Here is a 15082-nt window from a genome sequence, read left to right as displayed (position 1 = left end):
ATGTTCATCCTCTGTTTTACTCCCCCCTTTGTGTTCAAACACATGCTTTCTGGGAATGTTGATTTGGGCTAGAGTACACACTGAGGTTATAAAATTAGCCAAAGCTAATTGATCCACAGAGGGCTTGACCTATGACCCAGGCCTCATTAGCACCCTGCACTTAACAACTAAGTTAATCAGGCAGAGACAAGTAATTCATCAATCAAACAAACAGCATATTATTGAATAGCAGCACATGTCAAGCCCTCAGACAGAAGTTTCAATGAAAACAAAGAAAGATAAAGCATGGTCTCTACCTTACAGGTGCTTACAATCCATTGGGGGAAATTAATTACAGGTACACAGCAACAAAAACTAAACTTGAAAACAATAATAATAATAAAAGCAACTAACACAACTGATTAGGGGAGAAAAGTACTAGACGAAGTCAGAGAAAAACATATTAACCTGTACATGATAGTAAGTTCTTGAATTTTGTAAGTAAAGATGTGCCATGATGGTTTGAGTTTTTCAAATGATTAATCTTGTAATGGCTTATATGTTGGACTGGAACGTGGGCAATAATTTGAAGTGAATTCAGCAACTCAGGGATGAAGTTAGTTGTATTGAGTAGAAAAACAATGATAGATTGGAGAATCATTACTAAGGAAGAATCAACCAGATGTGACAACAAATTAAATTGAAGACCGTGGGGAGAAAGTGGTTTATAAGTTTATAAATGTACCTGGTTGGTTATCAGAGGGAGAAATAAAGAAGTTGGTGAGTGGCAGCTTTTGGAAAGAAGATACAATGTTAATTGAAATTTAAACTTCATTTAAATAAACATGTAATAAGAACGTACAATGAGAAATATGTACTGAAAATAACAGTGGAACATTCAAACTGCATTATGGGGTTAAGAGTAAAAATGGAACATTCAAGCTTCATAGGCTGCAGGATACATGAATATAGAGGCTAGCAGGCAAGGCAGGATTATAGATGTACATTAGTTTGCCATTTATTCATTAAATTAAGTATAGATATTACATTTAAGGTAAGTTTTACTAAATATTTAAGTAACAAATATTTATGTAGATTATAAAGACAGCAATAGACCTACAGCTCCTTTAGGAACCTAGTATATACCCTTAATAACAAATCTGGAAAATGACACTAAAAGAAAGGAAATCCATAGACCAGTCTGTTACTATAAATGATGCAAAATTCCTAAAGGAAATATTAATAAATCTAGCAATGAAATAAAACATATCTACATGAATATATATATGTATATATGTATATATATACACATATATATATTTGTTACTTAATATATATCTACATGAATATATGAATATATATATATATATATATATATATCCATGACAGCAAAGAAGCTTTACATTAAAAAATGTGTTTAATACCCTGTTTCCCTGAAAATAAGACCTAGCCAGACAATCAGCTCTAATGAGTCTTTTGGAGCAAAAATTAATATGACCTGGTATTTATATTATATTATATTATATTATATTATATTATATTATATTATATTATATTATTATATTATAGATCAGGTCTTATATTATAGTAAAATAAGACCGGGTCTTAAGTTAATTTTTGCTCCAAAAGGCACATTAGAGCTGATTGTCCAGCTAGGTTTTATTTTGGGGGAAACACAGTATAACCTACCATATTATAAAATGAAAGAAGAAAAATCACATGCATATATCAATAAATAAAGAAAAGCATTCTGTATCATCCAACACATATTTATAACTAAAGAGGGGAAAAAAACTTAACAAATAATATCTACCAAATCCCACAGCAAATACTTCATGATAAAAATTTAGATGTAATTTCATAATCAGAAAAAGGCACAGAGGCCTACTGTATCCACTCTGACTTGATATTTGAATGGGAATCCCACGCAGTGCAATAAAGCAAGAAAAAACAATGAGATATAAGAATTAGCCTGAAAAAACTAAATTGCCATTATGTACACAGGAATTTATTACATGAAATAACCTAATTTACACTCATGTACATGACTTTTATTTACTTATTTATTCTATCATCTATAATAACACTGAACATATAGTAGGCACCCACTCAATATATGTTGGATGGATGAATGAATGAATGAGATCTATAATCAAATATTACAACCAAATTAGAGAGCTCAGCAAATTTGTTGGACTGAAGATAACTATACAAAAATCAAGAGAATCCTTATGTGCCAGCAACAGCCATAACAAAAATTAAAATTAAACATAACAAAAAATATATATGAAGTATTTAGTAATAAATATTAAACAAGTTATATGTACAAAGAATACTTATTGAAGGACACAATATTAAACCAAAGCAAGAGATATAATGGCATTGATAATAAGAAATTATTAGTATTGTATTAATATAATATAATATAATATAATATAGATATAAATCCAATTCCCCAATATTGAACTATAAATTAAATGCAATTTCAGTCAATATAGGATTTTGACCTACCAAGATGGTTCTAACACTTATATGAAAGAATAAATAGTATTTTGTTATAAAAAGCCATCTTCAGCCAGTCTCCCTGTGTTCAAAAGAGGGCTTAACAATCTATTAGCTGTCTTACTTTAGACATGATAATTAAATAATCATTTCCTGAGTCTCCTAATCTGGCAATAAAAATACTGTCTTCTGCACAATGTATGAGGGGTAATTTTGACCTTTTATCATTGCTTACAAAAGCTAACTATTAAATAATTTTATGCTCTAACTACTGGGGGATGAAGAGAACAGTGGCAAGCATTAATCATATAACAAGATAAATATGATAACTTGGGGTATAATAAGTACTTAACCTGATTTATACTTTAAAAACATCACTATGATGACTGCTTGGTCCCAAAAGAATGGCAAGTGTACAGAGAGATCACTTAAGAGAACATTGCAATAATTTAAGAACAAGTTTGAATTATAGTCACAAAAATAGTGAAAAGTGGTCATATTTTTTGAGTGTGTGTGTGTGTATGTGTGTGTGTTATAGCCAATAGGGTTCATTAATTGATTGGATGTGTGTAGTTTGAGAGCAAGAGGGAAGTACACCAAATATTTTCACCTAAAGAACTAAATAGGTGCTGCTGCCATTGGCTGCAATGAGGAACCCTGGGTTGGTGCCACAGGATGCAGGCCGGAGCTCACTGTGGTCCCGGGAGAGGGGAGGATTCGAATGGCAGGTGCACTCTCTGTAGCCCCGAGTATTCCTGTCTGAATAATCAGCAGATTATACAGCTGAATCCAGTGAGGAGGAAGAGACCTCAAGGCAAAGACCAAATGCAGGAGTGTGACAACTGTGGTCTAACAGCCTTCACTGCCAGGTAGAAAACAAACCACGGAGCCTGGCCACTTCCCTGCACCCTCCCAGAGCTCACCTCCCCTGCATGCTCCCAGAGCCAGCAGCAAGCCTCTGGGGGAGGGGGGGGGGGAATGATAGCAGTGTTGGGTTAATATCTACAGCCTTGAAAACTAGAGAGACAGTTCCTGAGCATAGGAGTTCACTGCACCTAATTTCAGTGACAAGGGAGGAGACAGGGGTGTGGCAACTGTGATATGGCAGTTGCTATTACTTGGAGGAGAACAAAGCCACAGACACACCAGGCGCCTCTCCCAGCCACGTCCACTTTTCATGGCTGATCCAAGACAGGACAACCAGGACTGCTGAGACGCTCATCTCTGCATCTGGCTCCAGGGCACCACTGTGATTTCAGAACATCATCGACCACCACATCCTCCCTTGGGGGTGGTGCCCAGACACCAAAGGCGAGCTGCCCACAGAGGAGACACCCACCTCTGCAGGGAGGAGGAACAGGGCAAGAGAAAATAAACCTCTCAAGTGTTACCTATTGGAAAACAAAAGAAGGACCTATCCACATAAACCTACTGTAAAATTCATTCCCACAGATGCCCAGGAAGAGAAAGAATCCATCAATTACTCTCAATAACCAAGGTAACAAGGTAGCTCAGAAAGAAAATTTAAAAATCTCTAGAAAATAAACTGAAAGACATGGACATATGTGACTTGAATGATAGAATTCAAGATTGCAGTTCTGAAAAACCTCAATGAGATGCAAGAAAACAAAGACAGGCAGTTTGATTAAACTCAGAAATAAAATCAATGAAAAAAATGAGTACTTTACCAAAGAGATTGAAATTTTTAAAAAGAATCAAGTAGAAATTCTGGAGATGAAGAACTCAATAAAAGAGATGAAGAATGAAATAATCAGCTTAGGAAATAAAACTGACTAGTTAGAGGAAATAAGTAGTGATATCAACGATAGAAATCTGGAAATGACACAGATAGAGGAAGAGAGACTTCAGAGTTAAAAGAAATGAAAGAACTGTACAAGAATTATCTGACTCCATCGGAAAGAGCAATATAAGAATAATAGGTATATGAGGAGAAGAGAGACAGAGAAGGGCACAGAGAGCCTAGTCAAACAAATAGTTGACGAGAACTTCCCAAATCTATGGAAAGAACTGGCTATAGAAATACTCATATATCAGTAACTACCCTAAATGCAAATGAATGAACTCACCAATAAAAAGGCATGGAGTGTCAGACTGCATCAAAAACAAACCCAACCGTATGTTCCTTTCAAGAGACACATCTCAGCTGCAAGGACAAATATAGACTCAAAGTGAAACGGTGAAAAACAATACTCCAAGCACATGGCATCCAGAGGAAAAAGAGTGTGGCCATACTTACATCTAATGAAACAGACTTCAGGAAAACAAGATAATAAGAGACAAAGATGGACATTGCATAATGATAAAAAAAGATGCTACAACAAGAAGACATAACATTTATCAATAAATATGCTCTGAATCAAGGAAGACCAAATTATATAAAGAAACTACTAACAGAATTAAAGGGAGAGACTGACAAAAACACAATTATAGTAGAGGATCTAATTACACCATTGACAGCTATGGGTAGATCATCCAAACAGAAAATCAGTAAGAAAATATTAGCCTTAAATGACACATTAGACCGAATGGTCATAATTGACATTTCCACAGCCTTTCATCCTAGAACACAAGACTGTACATTCTTTTCTAGTGTACGTGGAACAGTCTCAAGGACAGACCATGTGTTGGAAAACAAAACTAGCCTAAGCAAATTTAAGAAGATTGAAATCATACCATGAATATTCTCCGAATTGAAGACCAAAAATAACCAAAAACAAAAAAGCCCCACAAATACATGGAGATTAAACAACATGCTACTAAAGAATGATTGGGTCAAAGAAGAAATAAAAGGAGCGATCAAAAGGTACATAGAAACAAAGAGAATGAAAATACATTATATCAAAATTATTTGGTTACTGAAAGCAGTATTAAGAGAGAAATTTATATCATTACAGGCCAATCTCAAGAAACAAGAAAAATCCCAAGTAAGCAACCTAACATTATATCATAAAGAACTAGAAAAAAAAAAGAACAAGTGAAACTCAAAGTCAGCAGAAGGAAGGAAATAATAAAAATTAGAGTAGAGTTAAATGAAATAGAAAACAAAAAGACAATAGAAAAAAATAAATGTAACAAAGAGCTAGTTCTTTGAAAAGACTAATAGAATTTTTAAAACCCTGGCTATACTCACTGAGGAAAAAAGATAAAAGATTAAAATGAAATCAGAAATGAAAGAGAAGTAACAACAGACACCAAAGAAATACAAAGGATCATCCAAGAATACTATGAAGGACTTTATGCCACTAAATTCAATAACCTAGAAGAAATGCACACATTCTTAGAAATATAAAACCATCCAAGACTGAATCACAAAGTACTGGAAAATCTAAATAGACCTATTAACAGTAAAGAAATTAAAATTATCACCCAAAACCTCCCCCAAAGCAAAAGTCCAAGACCAGATCAGATGGCTTCAATAGTGAATTCTACCCAATATTCAAAGATGAATTAATACCTGTCCTACTCAAACTCTTCCCCAAAAAAAGAAGAAGCAATACACCCTAACTCATTTTAAGGGGGCCAACATTACCCTGATACCAAAACCTAGTAAGGATAACACAAGAAAAGGAAACTATAAACCAGTATCTGTGAGGACTACAGATGCAAAAGTCCCAAACAAAATACTAGCAAATCAAATACAACAATATATTAAAAAGATTATACATCATGATGAAGTGGGATTCATTCCAGGGGTACAAGGATGGTTCAACATACAAATTGAGCAATGTGATACCCCATGTAAACAAATTAAAGAATAAAAATCATATTATCAATAGATGCAGAAAAAGCATTTGAAAATATACAACATCCATTTATAATTAAAACACTTAAGAAAATGGGTATAGAAGGAAAGTAAGTGAACATAACAAAGGCCATATACAACAAACCCTTAGCTAATATCATAATTAATGGTGAAAACTGAAAGCTTTTCCTCTAAGATCAGGAACAAGAAGAGGCACCCCCTGTCACTACTGTTATTCAACATAGTATTGGAAGTCCTAGGTTGAGCAATCAGACAAGAGAAATGAATAAAAGGCATCCAAATTGGGAATGAAGAAGTTAAACTGTCACTTTTTGCAGACAACATGATTCTATATATAGAAAACCCTAAAGACTACACCAAAAAACTATTAGAAACAATAAACAAATACAAAAAAGTTACAGGACACAAAATCAATGTACAAGAATCCATTACATTCCTATATACTAAAAATGAAGTTCCAGAAAAAGAAATGAAAAATCAATTCCTTTTGCCATTGCTACAAAAGGGATAAAATACATAGGCATAAACAAAGGATGTGAAGGACCTATACATTCAAAACTATAAGACATTATTAAAAGTAATTGAAGAAGACACAAAAAAATGAAAAGATATTCCATATTCATGAATTGGAAGAATCAATATACTTAAAATGGACACATTGTTCAAAGCAATATACATATTTAATGTAATCTCCATCAAAATCCCATGGCATTTTTTCAAGAAATAGCACAAGAGGGCTGGCCCGGTGGCTCAGGCGGTTAGAGCTCCATGCTCCTAACTCTGAAGGCTGCCGGTTCGATTCCCACATGGGCCAGTGGGCTCTCAACCACAAGGTTGCCAGTTCAGTTCCTCGAGTCCTGCAAGGGATGGTGGGCTGTGCCCCCTGCAACTAGAAACGGCAACTGGACCTGGAGCTGAGCTGCACCCTCCACAACTAAGATTGAAAGGACAACAACTTGACTTTGAAAAAAAAAAAAAAAAAAGTCCTGGAAGTACACACTGTTCCCCAATAAAAAAAAGTTTAAAAAAAAAAAAAAAGAAAAGAAAATCATCAGATTTGTATGGAATTACAAAAGACTTTGCAGAGCCAAAGCAATCCTAAGAAAAAAAAAGAAAGGAAAAAAAACAAGCCTGGAGATATCACACTCCCTGACTTTAATTTATACTACAAAGCAACAATAATCAAGAGAGCACGGTATTGACAGAAAAACAGACACACAGACAAATGGAACAGAATTGAGAACCCAGAAATAAACCCACATATATATATGGACAAATAATTTTTGACTAAGGAGACAAAAACATACAATGGAGAAAAGAAAGCTCTAGAATAAATGGTGCTGGGAATATTGGAAAGCCATACGCAAAACAATAAAACTAGACTGCTATCTGTCACCATATACCAAAATTAACTCCAAACAGATCTAAGACCTAAACATAAGACCTGAAACAATAAATTGCATAGATAAAAGCATAGGTACTAAGTTTATGGACCTTGGGTTCAGAGAGGATTTTATGAATTTGATCTCAAAAGCAAGGGAAGTAAAAGCAAATATAAATGAATGGTACTATATCAAACTAAAAAGCTACTGCACAGCAAAAGAAGCCATTTGCAAAACAAAGAGGCAACCAACAAAAATGGAGAAGCTATTTGCAAACAAAACCTCCGATAAGGAGCAATATACAAAATACATAAAGAACTCATATAACTCAACAAAAACAAAAACCAAAGAAACAAAAAAAGTCCAATTAAAAAATGGGCTGAGGATGTAAACAGACACTTCTCTAAATAAGCCTTACAAACAGCCAACAGATATGTGAGAAAATGCTCAATTTTACTAGCTATTAGGGAAATACAAATCAAAACCAAAATGAGATACCACCTAACACCTGTTAGAATGGCTATTAGCAACAAGACAAGTAATAACAAATGTTGGAGGGGTTGTAGAGGAAAAGGAACCCTTATACACTATTTGTGGGAATGTAAATTGGTAGCCATATGGGAAAAAGTATGGAAGTTCATCAAATAATAGAATTACCATATAAAAGAAGCAATCCTTTTTTTGGGGTATTTACCCAAAAAACCTGCAAACTTTTAGCTGTAAAGACATATGTACCACTTTGTTCACTGCAGCATTATTCACAGTGGCCAAGACATGGAAACTACCAAAGTGTCCTTCAGTAGATGAATGGATAAAGATGTAGTATATATACACAATGAAATATTACTCGGCCATAAGAAAAGATGAAATACTCCCATTTGCAGCAAGATAGATTGATGTTGAGATTATCATGCTCAGCGAAATAAGAAATAAGAAAAAGCCTATAACCATATGATTTCACTCATACGTGGGATGTAAAACTGAAAGCAACAAATGAACAAGACAAACAAAGAAACAAAAACTCATAGACACAAACAACAGTTTAGTTGTTACTAGAGGGTAAGGGGGGAGGAAAGTGGTAGAAGAAGTTCAAGGAGGTCAAATGTATGGTGATGGAAGGAGAACTGACTCTGGGTGGTGAACACACAATGCAATATATAGATAATGTATTATAGAATTGTACACTTGCAACATGTAATTTTACTAACCAATGTCACACTGATAAATTTAATTTAAAAAGAAAAACTTAAAACAAAAATAAAATACAATAGTTTGCTTTAAAACTATTCTGGGTTTAAGATGCCAGTATAATATCAATGAAGAAGTATGTCATAAGCCATTAGAAATATCATTAGAATAGCATTCAAGAATGATATCAATTTAGGAATACACGGTATGAGGTGGAATTGAAGTGGTGAAAGTAATAAAATAGTCAAGAAAAAAATGTAAAGAAAAGAAATAAAGGGAAGAACAAAATCTTGCAAAATTCCTTCATCAAGTGGTAGAAAACAGAAAAGAACCAAAAATATAATGAAGAAGGAATAAGAAAAGAAGGAGAATAGGAAAACAAAAGTTGAAGAGAATTTCAATGTGACAATGTCAAGTGTCGATGTCAGCCAGGTTAATGACCAAGGGAGAAGCCATTCACTTTGTATATAAAAGGCATCAGTCACTTCTGCGAGAGCAATTTAAGTAAAACAAGAACAGCCACTCTTGACTAAGAGAAATTTAGAGAATCTCACTGAATAAAGAGTGATAGCAGAGCCTAAAACAACACATTTATCTTGTAATGATTTTCTGGCTTTTGGATCACTGCTCTCCCAAGATGTGTGGTAAAAATTTTTAACTGAAAAGAATGCACAGGACAATGCAATATCTTCTAACAACCTAGGCATTTATCTACTTCAACAAATACTCAAAATTGAGACCGTAAACACAAGAAAAGAAAATGGTCTCATCTCTAAGCAGAGTATAACCTTAACATATTTTATAGGGAGAAAAACTCAGTTTTATTTAACATTACTCTGACTAGCATTACCCAAGGTAGACGTGAATAACTTTGAAGTATGAAGGGAAAATGGAAATACCACTATGAAAGAGGTAGAATGACAAATGTGTGAGAGGGAATGCTCTAAACTCCAGTACTCATGAATTAGGAGGAAGAACAAAGGCATTGGTGTGGGAAGCTGAGTGGTGGTGAGGCCTGGAGAGCAGATGTAAGCTGTGTATCATTTCACATTCCTTTGCAGCTTCAGAGGAAAAGAGGAGGAGATATGAAAGGATTGGTATGTCATGTGACTAAACATCCCCCTAAACACCAATGGTTAAAGAGCAGAAAAATCCACATAATGCTTTGGAGTAAGAAGAAAGCACTTTAACAGCAGATTCTAGTTCACAGGACACATTAATTCTGCGAGATTGTTTAAGAAAGAGAAGACTTGACAGGAACCGACATTGGTTTTGTGAGTTGAAAATTACCTAGAAGACAAGATACAGAAAAGCTTTATAAATCAGAACTAGAATTCCTCTGCTCTTGAAATTATAGGTCACGGAAATATTTGATTTAACCAGTCTCTAATGGTGCCAGCCTGTCAAACTGAAGATTACTTACACGAGTTGCTTACAATGCAAAATAACAACCCTATTAAATTTAAGAAGGTTTAAAATGCATTTCCTTTTGATGGGATTAAGGAAGTCCTAATATTTACAAAAAGGAAATTAATATTAATTTTCTGAGGGACTGACTGTTTTAAATATATTTAAATAACAAAAGAACTACATTTATCTTTACATTTATTTAGGAAAGGGAATTGTGTGTGAAAAAAATTATGTTTTAAGATTTGCAGGCATTTGATAAATTTTAAATGGTTATGGTTCCGTCTTCTTTATTAATGTGCTTAGCATATAATAGCAGAGGCTACAAAAAAAGAAAAAAGACAGAAAGAAAAGTCAGTAGAGTGCCTACTGCCTTTGCAGAAATCTAAATTTATTGTCGTTTTATACATCTTTATCATTTCCTTTTAGAAATTCCAATGAAATTTTTGTTGTAAATATCTGTGTACAGTGAAATAAAAATATACTAGTAAATTGTATGTACTATAAGGATTAAAAATGTCAAACTTACTTAACCACATGTTTCCCATCTTCCTGTACTGTCTGCCCGAGTCAGCTGGTAATAAAAGAGTAGAGAAGACAAATACTGAGGAACTGGGTTCAGAGTAATCGATGTGAATAGTGCTTTTAGTTCAAGACAGCTATGTTATAATAATCTATTAGCTGTCTGCCTGCATTATTTATGTTACTAAGGACAGTTTTTGGTTTTCTAAGTCCACTCATCTGAATAATCAACCGCAAACTTCTTTTTCAATTGGAAAATGTTTGTCCCTGAATGAGGACAATGCTTTTAGAGTATCAGTATAATCTAGTTACCTAGAAGGTACTTATAAGTTACAATTATTAGACCATGTAGGAGTGCTTATCTTACTTTTTTGGATAAGAATCCCTGAAAACAGAGAAGAGTCAGTGTCTGCCCTAACCCCAGTATTTCTTTGAAGTCTCACATATCATTCATAAAATTCAAGCGAGTTTTATATTCTGTTCTCATAACATATTTTGGTTTATTTTAATACAATTAATATGTTTTAAATTACTTTCACAGAGTGACATAAATGCTCCTAGAAAATATGCCACTTTCACACCACAGTTTCCAGCACCGGGGGCTACCCAAGGGATAAGGCAAGAAGAGTATGTGCTCAAATTTCAAAACAGACCACTGTATGATCTAATTTACTTTTTTAATAATGTAAGTATCAATAGCACAATATATCCAGGTATGATATTTCACTGGAGCTTTATGGACTTTTCTATAATGAAACACTTTTGATGATGATTACACCAAGTAAAAGAAACTCATCTAAGGAGAACATACAGGTCAGACAGCAGGAAGGCATTCTCTAGTTTCAACAATAAATGACATTTATTTTACATGACAGAGTCTATTAAATCATTATACTGCCTAAACTAAAAAAAGACAGTCAGAAAGCATTTTTAAAAAAGAGAATAATGTGCTGCCATCAAATTTGGGTCGTAATCTCTTGCAATAAAATGATCATCCACGGCTCCCTCTGTTGGCTGCTTTGCGGTCCACATACATTTTATAATGAAGACCTTCCAGTATTAAAGATGTGCAAAGATTCACTAGAAATGGTTTCAAATGATCAAAGCAGATTTGCCTCCCAAATTTATGATTAATCACCTTAATCAACTGAGTCTTTCTTTGCAGTTCTACTAAACGGATATATCTGAAAGCAAATATACATTGTTTTTAAAAAGGGCTGTGTGTGTATATATATATATATATATGCGTGTTTCCCCGAAAATAAGACCTAACATCATTTGTCAGGATCACATCGCCTGAACATAAACCCTAATGCGTCTTTTGGAGCAAAAATTAATATAAGACCCAGTCTTATTTTGGGGAAAATACGGTATATATATATAACAAAATGAGTATTTATTTTACATAGTATAGGCATTTATTTTATCAGAAGAAAGAATTTTTAAGCTACACAATATAAATTTGAACAAACTTTTATCCTGCTTTGAGGTAACTATAGATCTCGTTACTAAAGTTCATTTAAATAAGAGGTTTTAAACAGGAGGTTGACAGCCCAAGCATTGATCAGTGTTCTTTACTGCATTCCCTCCTCAGTTTTCTTTCCCTCTCTCTATCCTGCTTTCTTTCTCCTTCCACACTTTCTATTACACTTTCTCCTCTTCCTCCCTGCCTCCAACTGCTACTCCAAGTCAGTTCATTTTCCCCTTCCCTAAGTCTTAACCTCGTGGTCCTGCAGGAAAAAGATGTTAAAACGGTCATTTCAGATTTTCCTATCAGTTCACAAATCTCCCTTTACTTAAACACTTCCACTTTCCTTAATCCTTATACAAAATATTCAAAAATATTACATATTTTGTCTTCTACCTAAAAGCTGGGGAAAATTATGGTCCAACACACAGCCTGGTAAACACTAGTCACACGCGCTATTTCAGGTGCAGCTCGGATGAGTAGAAACTCATGAAGCCTGGCCTCAGCAGTGGAGAGTTGCTCTCCAGAGACCTGGAAACAAATTAAAGGACCTAATAAGGGACTGTCATGTGACTCCACCCTGCTATTTTAGTTTCCACTGTTTGCGTCCCCATTTTAATTAGGCAAAAGTAATGAGCCCTTTGTTCTGCAGAATTGCTCTAAAAACTTCAACAGAAGTCCTTCCGGCAAAGCAGCATATGTTAATTCTGCATATTCCAAATTCAAGAGCTATTACTAGGAATGGGGCACATGTGGGCTTTATCTGCTATTAAGTATTTAGTTCCTATTCTCTATCACCTGCAGTAATACACAGGCAACCCTGAAGGCCTTCCGTAGTAAAAATCCTATGCTGAAATAATCAGGTTGAAAATCAGAAAATGAATCTAAATCTCTTTATTCCTATATGATCTACTACTGTTTGAGGATGACATTGTGAGTTAGGGAACAGGTGACATTAACATCCTTCAGATATCTATTTTTGTGAACCCCCAGATTAAATGAATCCCATCCTAAATTTCAAACATACACACTAGACTGTTATGAGAGCCTAGAAACCTTAGTAAATGCTATCTAAATGCTCAAGACAAAGGACTTACATCTGTCGTTTTCTTTTTTCTGTGTTTTTTATTGTTGTTCCACAGCATTCACCTAAAGCACATGACACTTTAAACCATTGAAAATAGTGAAATCTCAACAATTATTTTATTTAAAAAATTTTTCTCCCTTATTCATTTGTAGCCCAAGGATCACTATGTTTGTAATAATAAATTGCTATTCTGATTTATGTCATTGGGTTTTTTGGACTTAAACTCCATACATTTCACTTCTGACGGCTGTTATTAAGAAGTAGTGTTCTCAGGATATCGCCCATTGTAGCTCAGAGCCAATCATTACAGTTGAAAGCATCCAACGCTTCAAATGATAATGTCAAAAGTGAATTACTGCTTTCAAAATAAATTATTGTTTCGGCTACACTACATTGTGGAAGTAGTATACTTTTCAATAAAGGGTTTAAAGTCACTTTCAATTGCATCTTTTTGAAAGATTTTCAAAATATTAACCTTCCAATATTTTCAGGAATTTCAGAGCTTATTGATTTCACCATTCCTTCTCAAACATCAACTGAACTACTTATAAAACCAAAACAAGCAAGAATAGCCTAAGAGCCACACTATTGGTCCTCTGGCTGATGGTTAATGCTTTCTATTCAATATTCATTAATCTCTGGGTTATTTTCTCTTAAGCTTTGACTATTGGGTATTACTGTATTAACTCTATTTTAACAGGTATAAACTGGGTCATTGGGATTTCAAAGAAAGGCAATAGAACAGCTAGAACAAAAATACTGACTATTCTTCTCCATTTTATCTTGGTGCCTGCAGAATCTTCACTCATGTTATTTCAGAGAACCAAGATGTTTCAGGATAAACCCCAATAAAAGGGAAGTAAAGCACTTTCTAACTGAACATGAAAGGATATATGCAGTACAATTGGACTCTCAGAAATGTCTACAAATCTTCGGTTACGATCCCTAGCTGAGCAGGTTGGTTTCACTGTCAGTTCATGACCACTACCCTCAAATCAATACAACATACTGCTTACCAATTTTACCAGTTTGTTTTTCCCTTCTTCATATCTACAATTTCATACTTTGTTCATTTTTTTTCTGAAATATCCGACTTCCCTTCATCACTTTAATTCAGATGATCTTGCAGCATTCTTAATCAAGAAAACAAAAGCTACTAGACATTACATCCTTCATCTCTCCACCACGCAAATCCAGCTAAATTTGCATGCGTTCTCTCCCTCTTTCTAACTGAAATGGAGAGAGCACCTATACCCTGAACCCCTTCCCCTATAGTCTTTGCAAAGCCCTCCTTTTGTTAATCATCCCTCTCTGAAGATCTTCAATTTCTAATCCTCTATTCTGTCCTTGTCATTAGCATCCACAAAGATCAGTGTACAAAAAAAAAAAAAAAAAATGCTGATTACTTTCCAGCTATTTTTTTCTACTTTTCTTTTCATCTTAAAAAACAAGTATGAGTATACCAAGTAAACCCCTATTTACATTCACTATCTCCTCCTCGTTACCTTTTGTTCATTTTTCAGGCTGCTTTAATGTGGGTTCCACACCTCACACTTCTGTGACGGTTCTGCTTTTGCTAAGAATGAAAATTATCTTTATTGTCTAACCAATAGATATTTTTTAGTCATCACCTTATTTGACTTTTGCATGAGTTTCTTAGGGTTGCCAGAAGAAATTACCACAAACAATGGCTGAATGACGGAAATTTATTCTTCCACAGTTCAGGAGGCCAAGATTCCAAAATGAACATGTTAGCACAAGGT

This window comes from Rhinolophus sinicus, linkage group LG01 (genome assembly GCF_036562045.2).
Source record: "Rhinolophus sinicus isolate RSC01 linkage group LG01, ASM3656204v1, whole genome shotgun sequence".
Lineage (NCBI taxonomy): Eukaryota > Metazoa > Chordata > Mammalia > Chiroptera > Rhinolophidae > Rhinolophus > Rhinolophus sinicus.
This window is presented reverse-complemented; position numbering follows the sequence as displayed.